At 36.6% G+C, this 24,209-nt stretch overlaps 1 long non-coding RNA gene across 1 annotated transcript in view; it reads left to right on the top strand.

Moving 5' to 3' along the window:
• Positions 1-23,731, top strand: part of LOC129135446 (uncharacterized) — a 34,123-nt gene extending 10,392 nt beyond the window's left edge. Inside the window, exon 3 of the long non-coding RNA XR_008536275.2 lies at positions 23,577-23,731. This is a non-coding gene — a long non-coding RNA (uncharacterized LOC129135446). The remainder of the gene's footprint in view (positions 1-23,576) is intronic.
• Positions 23,732-24,209: the final 478 nt, after the last annotated feature.

The raw sequence follows: 24,209 nt of genomic DNA, 5'->3' as shown, positions 1-24,209 counted from the left end.
TATATGTGTTCATAATTGTTTAATCTTCCTGAAGGATGATCCTTTTATTGCTATACACAGTATCTCTTTTCTCTAATAACATTTTGCTTTTGAAAATCTATTTTTTTCTGATATTGGTATAGTCTCTTCAGGGTTGCTATGATTGGCCTTTGTATGGTTATACTATACGCATTTTCATCCTTTTGCTTTCAAATCTTTGTATTTTTGGATAGAAAGTGTGTTTCCTGCAGGCAATGTATAGTTGGCTTTTGTTTGTTGTTGTTGTTGTTGTTGTTTCTGAGACGGAGTCTCGCTCTGTCGCCCGGGCTGCAGTGCAGTGGCGTGATCTCTGCTCACTTCAAGCTCTACCTCCCGGGTTCACGCCATTCTCCTGACTCAGCCTTCCGAGTAGCTGGGACTACAGGCGTCCGCAACCACGCCTGGCTAAATTTTTTTTTTTTGTAATTTTAGTAGAGATGGGGTTTCACTGTGTTAGCCAGGATGGTCTCGATCTCCTGACCTCGTGTTCCGCCCGCCTTGGCCTCCCAAAGTGCTGGGATTACAGGCGTGAGCCACCGCGCCTGGCCGGGTTTTGTGTTTTTAATCAGACATATGCATTATCATTGGATTGTTTAATCTATTCACATTTAATGTTATTGATAAAGTTGTATTTATGGCTCTCATTTTACTTTTTGTTTTCTATGTGTCTTACTTTTTGTTCCTCTATCCCTCCTTCCCTGCTTTCTTTCGCACTAAGGGAATATTTATTGCATAATTTTAAAATTTATTTAATGATCTTTAAGCTATATTTTAAAAGTTATTTTCTTTATTGTTACTTTAGGACTTATCACATACATCTTAGCTTCTCAGAATTTACTCTCAGATTTATAGTATCTTAATTCCAATTAGATATATAAACATTACTCCTATATAGCTCTATTCCCTTTTCACAATTTTTGTGATATTATTGTTGTGTATAGCATACCTTTATAGTTTACAAACCCCGAAGTATATTGCTTTAACTATTACTTTGTACGATTTTATATCATTTAAGAAAGGTAAAAGAAGGAAGAAGAGCAAGTATATATGTATAAGCTTTTTACTACCAGCCTTCTTATTTACTATTTGTTGTTTTATTTATTTGGTCTTGTGGATTCAAATTACCATTTGGTTTTATTACTTTCTTCCATAGAGCTTTGTTCTTGCATACTAATTCTGTGCTATTGTCAAATACATTACATTTCTATTTGTAATATTCTCCACAATACAAATATACATATGTACTTCTATGCAATTGCTTTTTAAATCAGTAAAGAGAAATAAAAAGAGACCTCTGCATTTATGCTGCCTTTTAAGTTACATAATCATCTTTACCAGTGCTGTTTTTTTCTGTGTATATGAATTACTGTCTGGTGTCATGGGCTTTCAGCTTGAAGAATTTCCATTAATATTTATTAAAAGATACGTCTGCTAGAAACCAATTCTCTCAGTTGTTTATCCAGGATTATCTTTATTTTGCTTTCATTTGTGATAGTTTTGCTAGCTATAAGACTGTTGGTTGACGATTTTTTATTTTAATATTTTATATCTGTTTTCCTACTGTCTTTTGCTCTCCATTGTTTCCGATGTTAATTTTATTAGGGTTCCTTGTATGTAACAAGTCATTTTTCTTTTGTTGCTTTCAAGATTTTTTCTTTGACTTTCGACAATTTTGTTATAATATATCTGGGTCTGAATTTCTTTGCGTTTATCCTATTTCTAATATCTAGAATATATAAAGAACTCTCGAAAGTAAACACTCAAAAAGCAAACTATCTGATTAGCAACGGGCAAAAGAAATGAATGGGCCGGGCTTGGTGGCTCACGCCTGTAATCCCAGCACTTTGGGAGGCTGAGGCGGGCGGATCATGAGGTCAGGAAATCGAGACCATCCTGACTAACACGGTGAAACCTCGTCTCTACTAAAAATAAAAAAAAATTAGCCAGGCGTCGTTGTGGGCGTCTGTAGTCCCAGCTACTAGGGGGGCTGAGGCAGGAGAATAGCGTCAACCCGGGAGGCGGAGCTTGCAGTGAGCCGAGATCGCACCACTGCACTCCAGCCTGGGCAACACAGCGAGACTCCGTCCCCTCCCACCACCACCCCCCCCGCAAAAAAAAAAAAAATGAAATGAATGAATGAATGGACATTTCACTTAAGAGGATGGGACATAAGCACATAAAAATATTCAACATCACTAGCCGTTAGAGAAATTTGAATTAAAAACACAATGATATATCACTCTGCACATATCAGAATGGATAAAATAAAAATAGTTGTAATCCTAAATGCTAGTAAGAATGCAGAGAAACTGGGTCACTCATATGTTGTTGATGAAAATTTAAAATATTACAGCCACTCTGGAAAACAATTAGGCAGCTGGTTAAAAAACTAGACATGCAGCTACCATTCAATCCAGCAATTGTATTTCTAGGTATTTATTATACAGAAATGAAGATTTAGGTTCACACAAAAACCTGTATGTAAATGCTCATAGGTGCTTCATTTGTAACTGGAAACAATTCAGATGTCCTTCAACAGGTGAATGGTTAAACAAATCGTTGTACCCACAGCACAAAATACTGTTCAGCAATAAGGAATAATGAACTATTTTTACCTGCAACAACCTGCATGAATCTCCAGAGAGTTATGCTGGGGAAAAATGTCCAGTGGTGAAAGTTTACATACCATATAAGTGTATTTATATATCATTCTAGAAAAGACAAAAATTATAGAAAAAGAACGCAGATTATAGCATGAATGGATATGGAAATGATAGCAGCATATGGGAACTGGGCAAGATTATAGAAGGGCAACATGAGGGATCTTTGTTGTGATAGAAGTATTCTCCATTTTGACTGTTAATGTCAATATGTTGTTTGTTCTATTCTACTATGAATTTGCAACATGTTACCATTGGGTAAACCAAGGTAAATGGTGCATGGGACTTCCTTGGATAATCTCGTAAAACTTCATGTGAATCTAAAATTATATAAAAATGAAAGTTCTATTTAATAGAAAGCATTTCTTTTTTATTTTTTTTCAAAAATAGAAGGTGGGCCAGTTATATGGAGCAAAACGAAGAAGTAAATACAGAAATTTAACAATAGCTAAATCTGGGTTAAGTGTTATATCAGCGCTCTTAGTACTCTTGCAATTTTTCTAAGGTTTTACAATTATTTCTCAATATAAAAATTACAAATAGCCAAAAAAAAAGCCAAAACAAAACAGAAGAGCAAAGAGGTGTTGATAAAGCAAAAAAACTAGCTCCATATACATGCTCATTGTCAGGAGCACAGAATTATGCAGAGAAGAGATGGAAAATATCATTAGAAAGTATTATGATAGATTGTGCAGTGTTTTGACTTGTAGACTGAGGAGCTTGGATATCATGCACTAAACAGTAGAATATTAGTAAATAATTTTAAGCATGTGAATGACATGATCAAAGTGGAACTTTGAGAAACATTGATCTAGCAGTGGCATGCAAAGGAAGAGATATCAGGTCAGAGAATAATGCAGGCGGGAATGCAAACTGCCTAGCAGTGTAGTCAGAGGCAAGAAATTATGTGAGTGAACACTAAACAAATAGAAAAGCTTTTATGGTGTGTAAAAATCAATTTCATGTGTACAAAATAGGAGAGAAACTAGCTTGAACAGCTACTGATATAAAAATAAATAATTAAAACCCTAGGGATTTTAAATTAAAACAAGTTCAATATGAACCAGGAATATCAAAAGACTCCTTAAAAATCCAATATTAGAGTCTTCGTTGATTCTAGTAGAAATGCATTGTCTGTATAAGAATGATAAAATTCCACCATATTTTACCTTTATCAGACAAAAACCTAAATAAAGTGCAAAGTTCTTGCAGCACATTTTAAATAAGCATTTTGTTGCTTTTACTTTGTCTGTAGTTTTGAGTTTATAAAAGAAATATAGGGTATTGGGAAATGATGACCTGGCTTTTAACAAGCATTGTAAACAAGACTTTCACATTCTGAGATCAAAGAGTGGGGAGACAGAAAGAGAAGACTGATTGGTACTAACAAGAGATTGAATTTACTTCGGATTGCAGTATGTGTTAAGGAAGCTCTGAGATAATGTTGACAGATGAGGAAGACGTCTTATGTATTTTCATGATGAAATTATTCCTGCAGGTACCTCCACAGGGAAGTTTTTGCTTGAAAAATTTTATCTACTTTGGGAAGCCACTTGCTTAGACAGTCATCCCAGCTCTTGGTTTCTCAATCTATTTTGGGAGACACAACTCCCATGTGCGCATGATGGGCTGTCCTACTTATCTTTTTTTGTTTTCTGTCTTCCTCAACTGATTTGACAAATAGTCCTGTTTATCAGTTTATATAACTTTCTTCTGGCAATAGCTTTGCCAGCCACTGATATTTTAACCTCAGAACATTCCTGGTTAATGTCTTCTCTGCTACCATCTTAAGTTCTGTATAATATATACATACTGAATGATATGATTAATTTATAGTTATAATATTTACATGAAATTCTCTGTTTTCATAGAAATCATAAACCAAAGTGTGTCATTATACAATTTAGTGCCTATAAGGAGAGAACTATTAATGGTGGTTTTTCTCAAAACAACATACATTTCTGTGATCATTGTACCAATATACCCCAGGGATTCAGGCTTAAATTTCAGTGTCAGGTATCATTCATCCTTTTCCCTCATCATTGTTATCCGTTTTTCATGAACTTTTTGGTAATAATGTAATTTCTATAAGATTTAAAATATACAATGTCTCTCATCATCAAAAATGTGATTTTGGGGAGCTTTCTTACTTACTTAAGGTAAACTTACCTGCTTATAATAATGTAAAATTTTTTAAATTTGTGGTTTACAACTTTAAAAAACTGGCATAAAAGTGGTGAACAATAGAGTCTGGGTTCTTCAGTGGTTGGATGGTTGACATGACTGGAAAAGTCAACAAAAGAAATTAGTTGGAAACAAAGATGAATAGGAAAATTTCAATTCTAGTCAGATGGTTATCAAAAACCGTGATGAAGGCCGCACGTGGTGGCTCACACCTGTAATCCCAGCACTTTGGGAGGCCGAGGCTGGCGGATCACCTGAGGTCAGGAGTTTGATACCAGCCTGGCGAACATGGCGAAACATGGTCTCTAACCAAAAATACAAAAATTAGCCAGGTGTAGTGGTGTGCGCCTGTAATCCCAGCTACTCTGGAGGCTGAGGCAGGAGAATCACTTGAACCCTGGAGGTGGAGGTTGCAGTGAGCCAAAATCATGCCACTGTACTCCAGCCTGGGCAACAGAGTGAGACTCTATCTCAAAAAACAAAAACAAAAACCAAAACAAAAGAAAACCCATGATGAAATGTCTTAGGTCACTTGAGTCAGCATTTCAAGACATAATTAAAGAATAGCTTCTCACTTCAACCTCAAACCTCCATTATCCTCAATGTTCACGGTTGACTCAAGAATAGGGATCTCATAGAATATTTCTGCATTCTAACTCTAATGAAATTGCATTAGTATGCTTCTCTTAAAATTCCTATTTGCTCCTCTAGTAAAATTTTCCCATGTTACTTTGTAGCATCACTATCATAGGACTTATATATTAACCCACATATATTGGTTCGTGTGTTTATCTTTTCCTAATTCAGGCATCTCAAGTGGAGCATGTTTTTATTACTCAAGTGTTTGTAACATATTTTGTAATTTGGGTCAATAAAATACTGAAAGAGAAAATATTTCTAAATAAATAGCAAAAACAATTTCATATAAGTTATTTAATTACATAAACATCGTATCTCAGAACTATTCATTTGTTTACATATTCTCTAAAAGAAATACACATATTGTGGGAATTAGTGTTTCCCTATGATTTTTTTTTGTTTCTTTTTATTTTGGCTTATAGAAATTGATAAGAACAATATGAGAAACTCCCATATATCTTTTATACAGATTCACCCATGATTTAAATGCTGTCTTGTTTGTTTCATCATTATCTGTCTATCTATCTATCTATCTATCTATCTATCTATCTATCTACCTACCTACCTACCTATTATCTATCTATCTCTCATCTATTGATATCTGTTCTTAAGGTCTTTTTCTCCATCTCAGGGATATTTTAAAAAACAAAATAAAACAATTTTTGAATTTTTTCCTCCTGAGATTGTCTCAGCGTTCTTCTCTGGGAATTCCCAATGGTTAAATTTTGGAACTTTTGAGTGGTATAGTTCATATATTTTCACTTTTCTCTCATATTTCCATCTTTTAGTTCTAATTTCATCTATATATTTTAGAAAGTGTCAAGGACTATGTTTTACATTGTATGATATTAATGGATTTCTTAATGTTGTGCCAAACTTGCATTCCTGGAACAAATCAGATTTGGTTTTCTTAATATAGTGCTGAATCTGTAAATATTTTATTTTATATGTTTGCATTGAAATTCATAAATTAATCTATATTTTCTTTACTTTTATTCTCTTTACTAGATTGACTTCATAACTTCATTAAAAAGTTGAGAAAATATCTTCATTTTCAGTAGTCTGGAAAAATTTACATAGAGTATTGAAAGCTTTAGTAGAATTTCTATGTGAATTCATCTGAACAAGGTGCTAAAATGCCTACAAAGTTGAGTAGTTTTCCAAGAATTTTATTGATTTCTTCTATCTACTTTGGTCTGTTTAATCTTCCTCTATCTGATGGAGTCAATTTTTGTGCTCACTTCGTTCACACGTACTCTAATGGAGTCAAGTTTGTAAACATATATTTACTTAGGAAATTATCCGTTTCATCTGAGATTCAAAATATTTGCATAGAATAGGCCGTTGTGGTAATTTTTTTTTATTATACTTTAAGTTTTAGGGTACATGTGCGCATTGTGCAGGTTAGTTACATATGTATACATGTGACATGCTGATGCACTGCACCCACTAACTCGTCATCTAGCATTAGGTATATCTCACAATGCTATCCCTCCTCCCTCCCCCCACCCCACAACAGTCCCCAGAGTGTGATGTTCTCCTTCCTGTGTCTATGTGATCTTATTGTTCAATTCCCACCTATGAGTGAGAATATGCGGTGTTTGGTTTTTGTTCTTGCAATAGTTTACTGAGAAGGATGATTTCCAATTTCATCCATGTCCCTACAAAGGACATGAACTCATCATTTTTTATGGCTGCATAGTATTCCATGGCGTATATGTGCCACATTTTCTTAATCCAAGTCTTTGCTACTGTGAATAATGCCGCAATAAACATACGTGTGCATGTGTCTTTATAGCAGCATGATTTATAGTCATTTGGGTATATACCCAGTAATGGGATGGCTGGGTCAAATGGTATTTCCAGTTCTAGATCCCTGAGGAATCACCACACTGACTTCCACAATGGTTGAACTAGTTTACAGTCCCACCAACAGTGTAAAAGTGTTCCTATTTCTCCACATCCTCTCCAGCACCTGTTGTTTCCTGACTTTTTAATGATTGCCATTCTAACTGGTGTGAGATGGTATCTCATTGTGGTTTTGATTTGCATTTCTCTGATGGCCAGTGATGACGAGCATTTTTTCATGTGTTTTTTGGCTGCATAAATGTCTTCTTTTGAGAAGTGTCCGTTCATGTCCTTCGCCCACTTTTTGATGGGGTTGTTTTTTTCTTGTAAGTTTGTTGGAGTTCATTGTAGATTCTGGATATTAGCCCTTTGTCAGATGAGTAGGTTGCGAAAATTTTCTCCCATTTTGTAGGTTGCCTGTTCACTCTGATGGTAGTTTCTTTTGCTGTGCAGAAGCTGTTTAGTTTAATTAGATCCCATTTGTCAATTTTGTCTTTTGTTGCCATTGCTTTTGGTGTTTTAGACATGAAGTCCTTGCCCATGCCTATGTCCTGAATGGTAATGCCTAGGTTTTCTTCTAGGGTTTTGATGGTTTTAGGTCTAACATGTAAGTCTTTAATCCATCTTGAATTGATTTTTGTATAAGGTGTAAGGAAGGGATCCAGTTTCAGCTTTCTACATATGGCTAGCCAGTTTTCCCAGCACCATTTATTAAATAGGGAATCCTTTCCCCATTGCTTGTTTTTCTCAGGTTTGTCAAAGATCAGATAGTTGTAGATATGCGGCATTATTTCTGAGGGCTCTGTTCTGTTCCATTGATCTATATCTCTGTTTTGGTACCAGTACCATGCTGTTTTGGTTACTGTAGCCTTGTAGTATAGTTTGAAGTCAGGTAGTGTGATGCCTCCGGCTTTGTTCTTTTGGCTTAGGATTGACTTGGCGATGCGGGCTCTTTTTTGATTCCATATGAACTTTAAAGTAGTTTTTTCCAATTCTGTGAAGAAAGGCATTGGTAGCTTGATGGGGATGGCATTGAATCTGTAAATTACCATGGGCAGTATGGCCATTTTCACGATATTGATTCTTCCTACCCATGAGCATGGAATGTTCTTCCATTTGTTTGTATCCTCTTTTATTTCCTTGAGCAGTGGTTTGTAGTTCTCCTTGAAGAGGTCCTTCACGTCCCTTGTAAGGTGGATTCCTAGGTATTTTATTCTCTTTGAAGCAATTGTGAATGGGAGTTCACTCATGATTTGGCTCTCTGTTTGTCTGTTGCTGGTGGATAAGAATGCTTGTGATTTTTGTACATTGCTTTTGTATCCTGAGACTTTGCTGAAGTTGCTTATCAGCTTAAGGAGATTTTGGGCTGAGACAATGGGGTTTTCTAGATATATAATCATGTCGTCTGCAAACAGGGACAATCTGACTTCCTCTTTTCCTAATTGAATACCCTTTATTTCCTTCTCCTGCCTAATTGCCCTGGCCAGAACTTCCAACACTATGTTGAATAGGAGTGGTGAGAGAGGGCGTCCCTGTCTTGTGCCAGTTTTCAAAGGGAATGCTTCCAGTTTTTGCCCCTTCAGTATGATATTGGCTGTGGGTTTGTCATAGATAGCTCTTATTATTTTGAAATACGTCCCATCAATACCTAATTTATTGAGAGTTTTTAGCATGAAGGGTTGTTGAATTTCGTCAAAGGCTTTTTCTGCATCTATTGAGATAATCATGTGGTTTTTGTCTTTGGTTGTGTTCATATGCTGGATTACATTTATTGATTTGCGTATATTGAACCAGCCTTGCATCCCACTAATGAAGCCCACTTGATCATGGTGGATAAGCTTTTTGATGTGCTGCTGGATTCGTTTTGCCAGTATTTTATTGAGGATTTTTGCATCAATGTTCATCAAGGATATTGGTCTAAAATTCTCTTTTTTGGTTGTGTCTCTGCCTGGCTTTGGTATCAGAATGATGCTGGCCTCATAAAATGAGTTAGGCAGGATTCCCTCTTTTTCTATTGATTGGAATAGTTTCAGAAGGAATGGTACCAGTTCCTCCTTGTACCTCTGGTAGAATTCGGCTGTGAATCCATCTGGTCCGGGACTCTTTTTGGTTGGTAAGCTATTGATTATTGCCACAATTTCAGAGCCTGTTATTGGTCTATTCAGAGATTCAACTTCTTCCTGGTTTAGTCTTGGGAAGGTGTATGTGTCGAGGAATTTATCCATTTCTTCTAGATTTTCTAGTTTATTTGCGTAGAGGTGTTTGTAGTATTCTCTGATGGTAGTTTGTATTTCTGTGGGATCGGTGGTAATATCCCCTTTATCATTTTTTATTGCGTCTATTAGATTCTTCTCTCTTTTTTTCTTTATTAGTCTTGCTAGCAGTCTATCAATTTTGTTGATCCTTTCAAAAAACCAGCTCCTGGATTCATTAATTTTTTGAAGGGTTTTTTGTGTCTCTATTTCCTTCAGTTCTGCTCTGATTTTAGTTATTTCTTGCCTTCTGCTAGCTTTTGAATGTGTTTGCTCTTGCTTTTCTAGTTCTTTTAATTGTGATGTTAGGGTGTCAATTCTGGATCTTTCCTGCTTTCTCTTGTGGGCATTTAGTGCTATAAATTTCCCTCTACACACTGCTTTGAATGTGTCCCAGAGATTCTGGTATGTTGTGTCTTTGTTCTCATTGGTTTCAAAGAACATCTTTATTTCTGCCTTCATTTCGTTATGTACCCAGTAGTCATTCAGGAGCAGGTTGTTCAGTTTCCATGTAGTTGAGCGGTTTTGAGTGAGATTCTTAATCCTGAGTTCTAGTTTGATTGCACTGTGGTCTGAGAGATAGTTTGTTATAATTTCTGTTCTTTTACATTTGCTGAGGAGAGCTTTACTTCCAAGTATGTGGGTCAATTTTGGAATAGGTGTGGTGTGGTGCTGAAAAAAATGTATATTCTGTTGATTTGGGGTGGAGAGTTCTGTAGATGTCTATTAGGTCCGCTTGGTGCAGAGCTGAGTTCAATTCCTGGGTATCCTTGTTGACTTTCTGTCTCGTTGATCTGTCTAATGTTGACAGTGGCGTGTTAAAGTCTCCCATTATTAATGTGTGGGAGTCTAAGTCTCTTTGTAGGTCACTCAGGACTTGCTTTATGAATCTGGGTGCTCCTGTATTGGGTGCATATATATTTAGGATAGTTAGCTCTTCTTGCTGAATTGATCCCTTTACCATTACGTAATGGCCTTCTTTGTCTCTTTTGATCTTTGTTGGTTTAAAGTCTGTTTTATCAGAGACTAGTTTTGCAACTCCTGCCTTTTTTTGTTTTCCATTTGCTTGGTAGATCTTCCTCCATCCTTTTATTTTGAGCCTATATGTGTCTCTGCATGTGAGATGGGTTTCCTGAATACAGCACACTGATGGGTCTTGACTCTTTATCCAATTTGCCAGTCTGTGTCTTTTAATTGGAGCATTTAGTCCATTTACATTTAAAGTTAATATTGTTATGTGTGAATTTGATCCTGTCATTATGATGTTAACTGGTTATTTTGCTCGTTAGTTGATGCAGTTTCTTCCTAGTCTTGAAGGTCTTTACATTTTGGCATGATTTTGCAGTGGCTGGTACCGGTTGTTCCTTTCCATGTTTAGTGCTTCCTTCAGGAGCTCTTTTAGGGCAGGCCTGGTGGTGACAAAATCTCTCAGCATTTACTTGTCTGTAAAGTATTTTATTTCTCCTTCACTTATGAAGCTTAGTTTGGCTGGATGTGAAATTCTGGTTTGAAAATTCTTGTCTTTAAGAATGTTGAATATTGGCCCCCACTCTCTTCTGGCTTGTAGGGTTTCTGCCGAGAGATCCGCTGTTAGTCTGATGGGCTTCCCTTTGAGGGTAACCCGACCTTTCTCTCTGACTGCCCTTAACATTTTTTCCTTCATTTCAACTTTGGTGAATCTGACAGTTATGTGTCGTGGAGTTGCTCTTCTCGAGGAGTATCTTTGTGGCATTCTCTGTATTTCCTGAATCTGAACGTTGGCCTGCCTTGCTAGATTGGGGAAGTTCTCCTGGATAATATCCTGCTGAGTGCTTTCCATCTTGGTTCTATTCTCCCCATCACTTTCAGGTACACCAGTCAGACGTAGATTTGGTCTTTTCACATAGTCCCATATTTCTTGGAGGCTTTGCTCATTTCTTTTTATTCTTTTTTCTCTAAACTTCCCTTCTCGCTTCATTTCATTCATTCATCTTCCATCGCTGATACCCTTTCTTCCAGTTGATCGCATCGGCTCCTGAGGCTTCTGCATTCTTCACGTAGTTCTCGAGCCTTGGTTTTCAGCTCCATCAGCTCCTTTAAGCACTTCTCTGTATTGGTTATTCTAGTTATACATTCTTCTAATTTTTTTTCAAGTTTTCAACTTCTTTGCCTTTGGTTTGAATGTCCTCCCGTAGCTCAGAGTAATTTGATCGTCTGAAGCCTTCTTCTCTCAGCTCGTCGAAGTCATTCTCCATCCAGCTTTGTTCTGTTGCTGGTGAGGAACGGCGTTCCTTTGGAGGAGGAGAGGCACTCTGCTGTTTAGAGTTTCCAGTTTTTCTGTTCTGTTTTTTCCCCATCTTTGTGGTTTTATCTACTTTTGGTCTTTGATGATGGTGATGTACAGATGGGTTTTTGGTGTGGATGTCCTTTCTGTTTGTTAGTTTTCCTTCTAACAGACAGGACCCTCAGCTGCAGGTCTGTTGGAATACCCGGCCCTGTGAGGTGTCACTGTGCCCCTGCTGGGGGGTGCCTCCCAGTTAGGCTGCTCAGGGGTCAGGGGTCAGGGACCCACTTGAGGAGGCAGTCTGCCCATTCTCAGATCTCCAGCTGCGTACTGGGAGAACCACTGCTCTCTTCAAAGCTGTCAGACAGGGACATTTAAGTCTGCAGAGGTTACTGCTGTCTTTTTGTTTGTCTGTGCCCTGCCCCCAGAGGTGGAGCCTACAGAGGCAGGCAGGCCTCCTTGAGCTGTGGTGGGCTCCGCCCAGTTGGAGCTTCCAGGCTGCTTTGTTTACCTAATCAAGCCTGGGCAATGGCGGGCGCCCCTCCCCCAGCCTCGCTGCCGCCTTGCAGTTTGATCTCAGACTGCTGTGCTAGCAATCAGCGAGACTCCGTGGGCGTAGGACCCTCCCAGCCAGGTGGGGGATATAATCTCGTGATGCGCCGTTTTTTAAGCCTGTCGGAAAAGCGCAGTTTTCGGGTGGGAGCGACCGGATTTTCCAGGTGAGTCCGTCACCCCTTTCTTTGACTCGGAAAGGGAACTCCCTGACCCCTTGCGCTTCCCAAGTGAGGCAATGCCTCGCCCTGCTTCGGCTCGCGCACGGTGCGCGCACCCACTGACCTGCGCCCACTGTCTGGCACTCCCTAGTGAGATGAACCCGGTACCTCAGATGGAAATGCAGAAATCACCGTCTTCTGCGTCGCTCACGCTGGGAGCTGTGGACTAGAGCTGTTCCTATTCGGCCATCTTGGCTCCTCCCCCGGTAATTTTTAAAATTAATATTATTTTTAATTGACAAATCATATGTATATACATTCGTGAGGTACAATGTGATGCTTAGATATATGTGCACACTGTGGGATGATTAAATCGAATTAATTAACATGGTCAATAATAATGTATTATATATTTTAAAAGAACTAAGACGCTTAATTTTAAATGTCTGACCATAAAAATGATAGGTAAACAAGGTGATAAGCATGTTAATTGCCTTGTGGTAATTTTTAAATTACCTCATGTTAATGCTGAAATTAAAATAGACTTTTCTGGTAATTTTTAATTTCTTGTTTCACTGCATATTTCCTCCTTATAATTTCTTAATTTGTTCATTTGTGCTCTTTCCTCATTTCTTCTTGATCAAGTTAGCTAATAAATTGCCTATATTTGTATTTACTTTTAAAAAAATAACTTATATGACTTGGCTTACTGTTTTATTACCACAATAATTTTTGCTTTTAACTTTTTTTAACCTTGTTTCTCATGTTTTCTTCTGATTTAATTTGTTGTTAGTTTACTAGATTATTGAGCTGCTATTTAACTTTACTAGATTATTATTATTATTATTAATGTATATTTTTATTATACATTAAGTTCTGGCATACATGTGCACAATGTGCAGGTTTGTTACATATGTATACATGTGCCATGTTGGTGTGCTGCTTTACTAGATTATTGAGCTGCTATTTATTTATACATATTCTTCCATTTTTACTAATAAAAGTGTTTTATGTATTTAATTTTCTTCTGATCGTTGCTTAAAATATATTCAATAAATTCTGATAGGTAGTGTTTCTCTTGTCATTTATTTTTAAAGAAATTCTGTACTTTTTTGTTTTCCCTTGTCACCAAAGAGTTGTTTAATAGGAGATTAAAATTTTTTGTTAATAATTTTTGATTTTATTGAATTGTGATAGGAGAGTACTATATCTCTACTTTACAAAATTTTCTGACTTTTTATTGTGAACTTTGATTTTGAACTTTATGTTTGATCATTTTTGTGAATTTGTGTATTCTAGGGTGTACATTTTGATACATATCCATATGTAGGTTGTTTATGTTCTTTAGTTTTTCTGTCTTCTTTTTATTTATTGACCTATTGCTCTGCTTTGTACTGAGAATGGTACATTAGCCTCTCATTATTTTATTTCTAATTATGTCATATTGAATATCCTATAGTTTTTGCTTCACGAAAGTGGTTGATATGTTGTTTAGTGCCTAGAGATTTGTAGGCATTATACCTTCATTGTGACTTGTGGTGTTTAGCATTAAAAAGTACTCTCTCTGTCACAACTGATGTACATTGGCTAAAATTCTATACTTTCTGATTTCAGCATTGCACCCCTTATTTTCTCATTGCTACTGCTATTATATCATTCATCTTTGGTCTTTCTAAATCATTTAGTTTAACATATACAGCATACAGTTATTTCTTGTTTTGTGTAATAAATTGAAAAATTTTTTACTAGGTAAGTTAGGCTGTTCACATTTATTAGTATGATTAATATGATTTGACTCAGTCTGCCATACATTTTATAATTGTTTGCATTATACTTGCTATCTTCCTTTTACTACAAGATATATATTCTTTCCTCTTTGATTTGTAAGAAAAATAAGGCATCTAGGAAGATTTGCATTTTTTTTCTAGTGGTCACTTTTGTACTTATTTTTGTTTCTTAAATTTTTTATTTTTAATTTTTGTGGGTACATAGTGGGTGTATGTATTTATGGGGTACATGAAATGTTTTGATTCACCCATGCAATGTGAAATAATCACATCATGGAGAATGGGGTATCATCCATCCCTTCAAGCATTTATCCTTTGTGTTACAAACAATCCAATTATACTCTTTTGTTATTTAAAAATGTACAATTAAGTTATTAATGTATTAATGTAACAAATTATTATTGACTATAGTCACCGTGTAGTGGTATCAGATAGTGGGTCATATTCATTCCTTTGAACTATTTGTGTTTTTTACCCATTAGCCATCCTTACTTCCCCCTCAAACCCTCACTACCTTTCCCAGTTTCTGGTATCCATCCTTCTACTCTCTACATCCATGAGTTCAATTCTTTTGATTCCTAGATCCCAGAAATAGGTGAGTACATGCGATGTTTGTCTTTCTGTGCCTGGCCTATTCCACTTAATATAATGACCTCCAGTTCCCATCCATGTTGTTGCAAATGACAGGATCTCATTCATTTTTATGGCTGATTAATACTCCATTGTGTATATGTATCACATTTTCCTTATCCATTCATCTGTTAATGGACACTTAGGTTGCTTCCAAATTGAAGCTATTGTGGATAGTGCTACAAAAAACATGGGAGGGCAGATATTTTTGATATACTGATTTCCTTTCTTTTGGGTATGTACCCAGCAGTGGGATTGCTGGATCATATGGTACCTCTATTTTTAGTTTTTTGAGGAACCTCCAAACTGTTCTCCATAGTTGTACTAATCTATATTCTCACCAACAGTGTACAAGGGTTCTCTTTTCTCCACACCCTTGCCAATATTTGTTATTGCTTGTCTTTTGGATATAAACCATTTTAACTGGGGTGAGATGATACCGCATTGTAGTTTTGATGTGCATTTCCGCAAATCAGTGATTAATAATTGTGATGGTTAATAATTATTGGTGTGATGATCAATAATTTTGAATATCTTTCCATATGCCTGTTTGCCATTTGTATATTTTCTTTTGAGAAATGTCTACTCAAATCTTTTGCCCATTTTCTAAAACGGGATTATTAGATTTTTTTTTTTTTTTTTTTTTTTTTTTTGCTATAACGTTATCTAAGCACCTTATATATTCTGGTTATTAGATTAGCCCTTGTCAGATGAGTAGTTTGCAAATATTTTCTCCTATTCCATGTGTTGACTCTTCACTTTGTTGATTGTATACTTTGGTGTACAATCTTTTTAACTTGATATGATCACATTTGTTCATTTGTGCTTTGATTGCCTGTGCTCGTGGGGTATTACTCAAGAAATTTTTGCCCAGACCAATGTCTTAGAGTGTTTCCCCAATGTTTTCTTTTCTTTTCTTTTCTTTTCTTTTCTTTTCTTTTCTTTCTTTCTTTCTTTCTTTCTTTCTTTCTTTCTTTCTTTCTTTCTTTCTCTCTTCCTTCCTTCCTTTCATTCTTTCTTTCTTTCTTTTTTAATTCATTTATTTATTTATTTATTTTAGACAGAGTCTCGCTCTGTCACCCAGGCTGGAGGGCTGGAGTGCAGTGGCATGACCTCGGTTCACTGCAACCTCTGCCTCCCGAGTTCAAGAAATTCTCCTGCCTCAGCCTCCTGAATAGCTGGGATTACAGGTGCCCACCACCATGCCTGGCTAATTTTTGTATTTTTAGTAGAGACAGGGTTTCACCATGTTGGCCAGGCTGGTCTCGAACTCCTGACCTCAGGCGATCCACCTGCCTTGGCCTCCCAAAGTGCTGGGATTACAGGCATGAGCCACCACACCCAGCCGGCTCCCCAATATTTTCTTGTAGTAGTTTCATAGTTTGAGATCTTAGATATAAGTCTTTAACCAATTTTCAAATATGGTGAATGATAGGCTTATAGTTTCATTCTTCTGCATATAGATATCCAGTTTTCCCAGCATCATTTTTAATATATTTTTTATATGGTAACTCTATTTTTTTTCTTTATTCCTTCTTAAAAAGAAAAAAAACTGGGATATGTATGCAGAATGTGCAGGTTTGTTACAGAGGATACGTGTGCCATGGTGGTTTGCTGAACCTATTGACCTGTCCTCTAAGTTCCCTCCCCTCACTCCCTATGCCTCAACAGGCCCTGGTGTGTGTTGTTCCCCTCACTGTGTCCATGTCTTCTCAATGTTCAACTCCCACTTATGAGTGAGAACATGAGTTGTTTGGTTTTCTGTTTCTGTGTTAGTTTGCTGAGGATGATGTCTTCCAGCTTCATCCGTGTCCCTGCAAAGAACATATTCTCATTCCTTTTTATGTCTGCATAGTATTCCATGGTGTATATGTACCATGTTTTCTTTATCCAGTCTATCAGTGATGGGCATTTGGGTTGGTTCCATGTCTTTGCTATTGCAAATAGTGCTGCAATAAACATAGGCCTAGCAGCACTAATTGAAGAGACTGTCTTTTCCTCAGTGTATGTTCTTGACACCTTTGTCAAAAGTGAGTTCACTGTAAGTGTGTGGATTTATTTTGGGGTTCTTTATTCTATTCCAATGGTCTATATGTTCATTTATATGCCAGTATCATGGTGTCTGGGTTACTATAGCTCCATAGTATAATTTCAAGTCAGGAAATGTGATTCCTCCAGTTTTGCTTTTGTGCTTAGGATAGCTGTGGCTATTCTGAGTCCTTTTTCATTCCATAAAGTTTTGGAATTTTTTTCTATTTCTGTGAAGAATGTCACATTTTGATAGAGACTGCACTGAATCTGTAGATTGCTTTGGGTGGTATGGACATTTTAGCAATGTTTATTCTTCCAATCCATGAACATGAAATATCTTTCCATTTCTTGTGTCCTCTTCAATTTATTTCATTAGTGTTTTATAGTTTTTATTGTAGAGATATTTTACTTCTTTGTTCACGTTACTTGTTAGATATTTAATCTCATGTGTGGCTATTGTAAATAAGATTACTTTTTAATTCTTTTTCATATTGTTTACTGTTGGCATATAGAAATGCTACTGATTTTTCTATGTTAATTTTATATTTTTCAACATTGCTAAATTTATCAGTTCAAATAGTTTTTTTTGAAGTCTTTAGGTTTTTTCAAATATAAGATTTCATAGTCTGCAAACAAGGATAATTTGACTTCTTTCATTTCAATTTGGATACTCTTTCTTTCTTTCTCTTGCCTTATTGCTTTAGCTGGGACTTCCAGTACTATGTTGAATAACAGCAGTGACAGTGGTTATCCTTGTCGTGTTGCAGATCTTAAAGGAAAGACTTCAATTTTTTTCCCTACTCAGTATGATACTATCTGTGGCTCTGAGATGTATGGCTTTTATTATGTTGAGGTACATTCCTTCTATATCTATTTTTTAGGGTTTTTATGATGAAAGAAAGATGTAGTTTATCAAATGCTTTTTCACCATTAATTGAAATAATCGTATGGTTTTTATCCTTCATTCTGTTGATATGATGTGTCGTATTGCTTGATTTGTGTATGTTGAACCATCCTTGCATCCCAGGGACAAATTCCACTTGGTCATGATGAATGATCTTTCTAATGTGTTGTTGAATTTGGTTTGCTTATATTTTGTTGAGGATTTTTGCATCAATATTCTTCAGATATCTTGGCCTGGATTTTTTCTTTTTTTGATGCATATTTGTCTGGTTTTGGTATCAAGGTAATACTGACCTTGCAGAATGAGTTTGGAAGTATTACCTTCTCTGTTTTTCAGAGTAGTTTGGGTAGGAATGGTCTTAGTTCTTCTTTAAATATTTGGTAGAATTCAGCAGCAAAGCCATCAGGTCCTGGGCTTTTCTTTACTGGGAGACTTTTTATTGTGGCTTCAATTCACTTACTTGTTGTTGATCTGTTCAGGTTTTGGATTTCTTCCTGGTTCAATCTTGGTAGGCTGTATGTGTTTAGTAATTTGTCTATTTCTCCTAGATTTTCCAATTTATTGGCAAATTGTTTCTCATAGTAGCTACCAATGATCCTTTGAATTTCTCCAGTATTAGTTGTAATGTCTCCTTTTGCATTTATGATCTTATTTATTTGGATTTTCTCTCTTTTTTGTCTTAGCCAGTCTGGTTAAATTTTTGTCAATTGTGTTTAACTTTTCAAAAAACAGCTTTTTGTTGCCTTGATCTTTTGTATTGTTTACTTTAATGTCATTTATTTCTGCTGTCATCTTTATTATTTATTTTCCTCTACTAATTTTGGATTTGGTTTGTTCTTGCTTTTCTAGTTCTTTAAGATGCATTGTTAGATTTTTATGTGAAGTTTCTCCTCTTTTTTAATGTAGGCACTTATAGCTATAAACTTCATTCTTAGTACTGCTTTTGTTGTAGCCCACTAGTTTTGGTGTGTTATGTTTTCATTATAATTTATTTCAAGAAATTTTTCAATTTCCTTCTTAATATCTTCATTGGCCCACTAGTCATTCAGAAGTATATTGTCTAATTTCCATTCAGGGTAGTGGGCTCCCTTCTGGCCCAAGGCAAGTCCAGAAATGCCATCCAAGAGTCAAGTCCTAGAATCAGTTACCTCAAAGACCTGCTTGGTGCTCTACCCACTGTGATGGACCTAGTACTTGAAGCCAGCAAGTCTTAGAGGGGCACCCAAGACCCCTGGTGTAGAACCTGGATACTGCTGCTTTTAATTCAAGGCCCAAGGGCTCTTCAGTTAGCAGGTGATGGATATTGCCAAGACTGTGTCCTTCCCTTCAAGGTGGTAGGTTTTCTTCTGGCCCAGGATGTATCTAGAAATGTCATCTTGGAGCTAGGGCTTAGAACAGGAGCCTCACAGCTCTGGCTGGTGTCCTATTCTGCTGTGGCTAATCTGGTACCCAAAATACTAGAAAAAGTCCTCCCCACTCTTCCTTCTCCTCTTCTAAAGCAGAAGAATGGGGTCTCTTTGGAGCCACAAGTTGTGCAGCTAGGGTTAGGGGAGGGGTGACATCAGAATGTCCTTACTTGCCCTAGCTAGTGTCTCAGTAGGTCATGTGCCCCCAACCCCAGCCCCCACCCCCAGTCCACTGTCTCTGGGCCCAGTTTAGACCTAGGACTCACCTAAAAGTTGCAGTCTTTGTGATCTGTACTGCCTTTTAAGTTTACTTAGAGACCCAGAGCCCTTTCACCCTTGGTGGCAAGGTTTGTGGTAACTCAAGTTTGGACCCCTGGGATCAGCAATTCCCCTCTAGCTAAGGTTGATTTAAATGTGCCCTCCAGGGGAGGGCGTCAGCTGAATTTGATCCAGTTTTCCTTTCTGCTCCAATATTAATAGGATAGCACTGAGTTCAATGCCTCACATTTCTGTGCTCTCCCTCCCCCAGCACCCAGAGACGCTCTGGGCACCACCCGCAATTGTCAGGGGTTGTGGTAGAGTGGTGTCAGCGATTCAAGGGTGTTTTTTCTACCTCTTTAGTGCCTTTTTCAGTGATACAAAGTTAAAAGCAGATATTGCTTTCAATTTGATGTTTGATTCTTATGAAGGTGTTTTGCTTATTTGGATAACTGTTAAATTGGTGTCCTTTTAGGTGGGACAATGGGTGGAGCCTTCTGTTCCACTATCTTTACTCCATCTCTCCACGTTTGAGCATAGTCTTGATCAAATTATGCTGAGGAATGCTATTGTGCAGTTTTCTTTTTTCTTTTAAAATATTATTTATCAATTAAATATTAGGAAACTGAAGTAGCCTCCAGTATAATCTTAGATGTGTTTTTAAAAATATAATTATCTGTTATATTTAAAAAAACTTGGATTTCTATAGAGAGATGCATGCAGTCAATTCTTATTATTTGTGGTCTTTATGTGCTGTAAAGGTGCCATGGACACTGAATTAGTGGATACTAAGCCATTACTCCCAGAAGAATTATAGAGACACGTTACTGTGAGCCTCTGTTCACAATATTTTCATCAATCAATCTATAAATAACCTTGTTTTATGTTTGTTTCTGTTTAAAGACACCTTCTTCAATATGGATTGTGATTCATTAACATTGAACTCAGATTCAATGATTACTACAGCTCACGCTTGAACAAAGAATATCTAACACACACATTTTCTCCAGAAGGCACATCAAAACTTCTTGTGCTTAAGAACACTAGACAGCAGTTCAGCACTATACTAGGGGACCATTTAAACAGTGAATTCACCAAGAAAAAACTCAATCAGGTGAAAAATGTAGCTCTAAATATGCTGTGAAAAAGGACATGTTTTTATTAGAAAAGATAAAACAGGAAAGCAAAGCATCACCTTTTTCTACCACAGCTGAGAACTTGATGTTGGGCCACCCAAACTTTTCACCGCGTTGAGCATGCACATCTATGAATGACTGTGAAAGTGCTGCAATTATTTATTTTCAGGTTACAAATAAATTTTAGGGAGTAGACAAATTCGCACATACAGTTTGTGAATGAGGATCGACCATATATGTGGTCAGTTTGCCCTGTAAACTGTAGATCCTCAAGCAATAGAAAATTAGTTTTATCCCAAGGCAGGCAGATCATGAGATCAAGAGACTGAGACCATCGTGGCTAACATGGTGAAACCCCATCTCCACTAAAAATACAAAAAATTAGCCGGGCGTGGTTGCAGGCATCTGTAGTCCCAGCTACTCGGGAGGCTGAGGCAGGAGAATAGCATACCCTGGGAGGCATAGCTTGCAGTGAGCCGAGATCGCGCCACTGCACTCCAGTCTGGGCAACAGAGTGAGACTCCATCTCAAAAACAAAAACAAAAAAAGAAAGAAAAAAGAAAATTAGTTTTTACCTAAATAACTTTAAAATATATTTTTCTTTATAGCAGCATGATTTATAGTCCTTTGGGTATATACCCAGTAATGGGATGGCTGGGTCAAATGGTATTTCCAGTTCTAGATCCCTGAGGAATCACCACACTGACTTCCACAATGGTTGAGCTAGTTTACAGTCCCACCAACAGTGTAAAAGCATTCCTATTTCTCCACATCCTCTCCAGCACCTGTTGTTTCCTGACTTTTTAATGATCGCCATTCTAACTGGTGTGAGATGGTATCTCATTGTGGTTTTGATTTGCATTTCTCTGATGGCGAGTGATGATGAGCATTTTTTCATATGTTTTTTGGCTGCATAAATGTCTTCTTTTGACAAGTGTCTGTTGTGGGGTGGGGGGAGGGGGGAGGGATAGCATTGGGAGATATACCTAATGCTAGATGACGAGTTAGTGGGTGCAGTGCACCAGCGTGGCACATGTATACATATGTAACTAACCTGCACAATGTGCACATGTACCCTAAAACTTAAAAGTATAATAAAAAAGAAAAAAATATATATTTTTTTCTTTATTGTCTTAACCTGAGATCTTTAAACAGAATAGAACATTATGATTACCTAGAGAACAAAAACAAGCAAACATTTCAAACAAAAAAATAATGATGTCAGGACATATCTTTGAACAATTGAACTAGAACAATGTGGCTTTGGGCCAGGAATTATTAGCTGTAAATGCAATTTTGTTACTTACAATATTGGTTTAGAACAAATATTGTGTCATTCAGGGATGTTGGGCAGGTGTACTGATTGAGCAAACATCTAACTATGCAAGCACACATTGCAATTAGTAAAGTAGATATAAGCCCAGCACTATAGTCAAAGAATATCACCCTGTCCATATCTATTGTATACTGAAAATGAAAAGTATAAAATTCCCTTGGGGAACATTTGTCTTCCATGCACTTGCTTTGTTCTATCCCAGTTTATGAAGCAGAGTTTGAAGAATATACATGATGCAATGAATTATGCCTGGAATAACCAATGTCCTCCCAATCGAGTGCACTCTTACAGTCTTAGACATTATAGTCACTTTAGCTTGGAGATTGTTATGATTAAACTTGTTCTAGAATGTTCTACTCTTGTCTATTTACCAGGATTCAGTACTGAATACGTTTGCCTTTCTTGCTAAGGTTCCTGGACCAGCCTGCATTGTATGATTTTCCCTTCTTAAAACAGAAAATAATACTGACACCAGAATAGAGGTGCAGAAAGGGAAGAGTGGAATAATAAAAACTTTGCTGTTGACTTCACATTTTTGTCTTTAAAGTTGTGGGACACATATATATTGTAAAGTTGTATTTGGTTCTGTGACCTATAATTTGGAAGTAACTCAACTCCTGAAAAATACATGCAAAAAATGATAATAATTTCTTTTTTTTTTATTCTTTGTAATGTCAATCCCATTACCTCACAAGGTAAGGAAACTTTTGCTCTGATCCTTGGTGAGGCTCCATGTTGGATGATTAATATGTTTTCTTTTTATAAAGCCAAGCAAATGTATTTTCTTTGTACAGTCTTCAATGGATTTGGGAATAGTCCCACGAGAAAACTTGCATTAACATCCAAGCTGTTGTAATTCTTGTGTGACTTTGAACTTAACCTCAATGAACCTAAGTTTTTCTATCAGCAAAAATAGTGACAATAATATTACCTCTCCTAAGCAATTCCTGAGAAATAATCTATGAAAAGCAGTTAGCACTACTTTTGATAGCTAGTAGGTGTTTAAAAAGTATTAGTTAGCATAGTTATTATTAGCTTTTTATATTATATTGTTTTCTGGATTTAAAACTATGTATTTCAACAGTGAAGACAGTATTCTAAATGTCCTTCATCTGGTAATCTTCTGGCTAAAGAGCATTTTTTGTGTGAGAGACCTTGCTCATCTATGGAGGCAGAGACCGTTTTAATTTTTTTTTTGCTTTATCCTTACTATCTGACACATCTGTAGGCACCCATATTGTGAATGGCCAGGTAAGGTAATGACTGGATCAATATATAAATCGATATAAATCAATTGAATTGAATATAAATCAATTTATAGAGGTTTAATAGAAAAGTATAAATATTTAGCAGAATTGCAATTTAGTTCTGCTAAATATTTATACTTCCCTGTTAAACTCTGTTTTTTCTAATGAATTCCAGCACCTCTTCTTCAGGTGATACTTAGAAGTGCCCCATCTACCCCATCAAGTCTGTTGGCTACTTCAAATTCATGCATTTTACTTCTTCAGGGGCCTCTTTCCTGAGAAAACACGTTAAATGAAGATTCATCAGCTTCAAAATATAGACAAGATGTATTTAAGTAATGGAGGGAAAGGCTTGATGGCTCTCCAATCTAAAGTGTGTCCAATATATGTATTTTTTAATTATGGGATAATAAAATATTAAGAAGAAATTCCATGTAATTTTCATAGTTATATATCAACCTCTCACACCATAGGGTGAATTGATTCATTTTTCATTTACGTTCATGTTCTGATTAAATAATTGAACATGCCCTACTCTGAAACACCAGAACAACTCTGGAATACAGCTGAAGGTGCCAACCTTCATTCGACTCTTGTTCAACCCATATCTCTTGGTAGTCCCCTAATAATCATGTTCCTTTCACATCAGTTTCTTCAGGCAACAGAGTATTTCCCTACATGGATATCACTCCTACTTTATTGGTAAAGCTATAGGAGAGGAAGGAAAAGAGAAAGAAAAACACAGAGCAAAATATCAACAACCCACATTTATTGAATCAACATTTCTGTAGAGGGAATCATAAATTATAATGCTTTCTCCACATAATTCTGATGATCAGTTATAATCATGAAGCTTTCTTTGGGAGCCTTCTAAAATGTATCCATTCCAGAGCCACA

This window comes from Pan troglodytes, chromosome 6 (genome assembly GCF_028858775.2).
Source record: "Pan troglodytes isolate AG18354 chromosome 6, NHGRI_mPanTro3-v2.0_pri, whole genome shotgun sequence".
NCBI classification, from domain to species: Eukaryota; Metazoa; Chordata; class Mammalia; order Primates; family Hominidae; genus Pan; species Pan troglodytes.
Note: the sequence above shows the minus strand (reverse complement) of the source record. Positions and strands in the feature narration are given on the sequence as shown.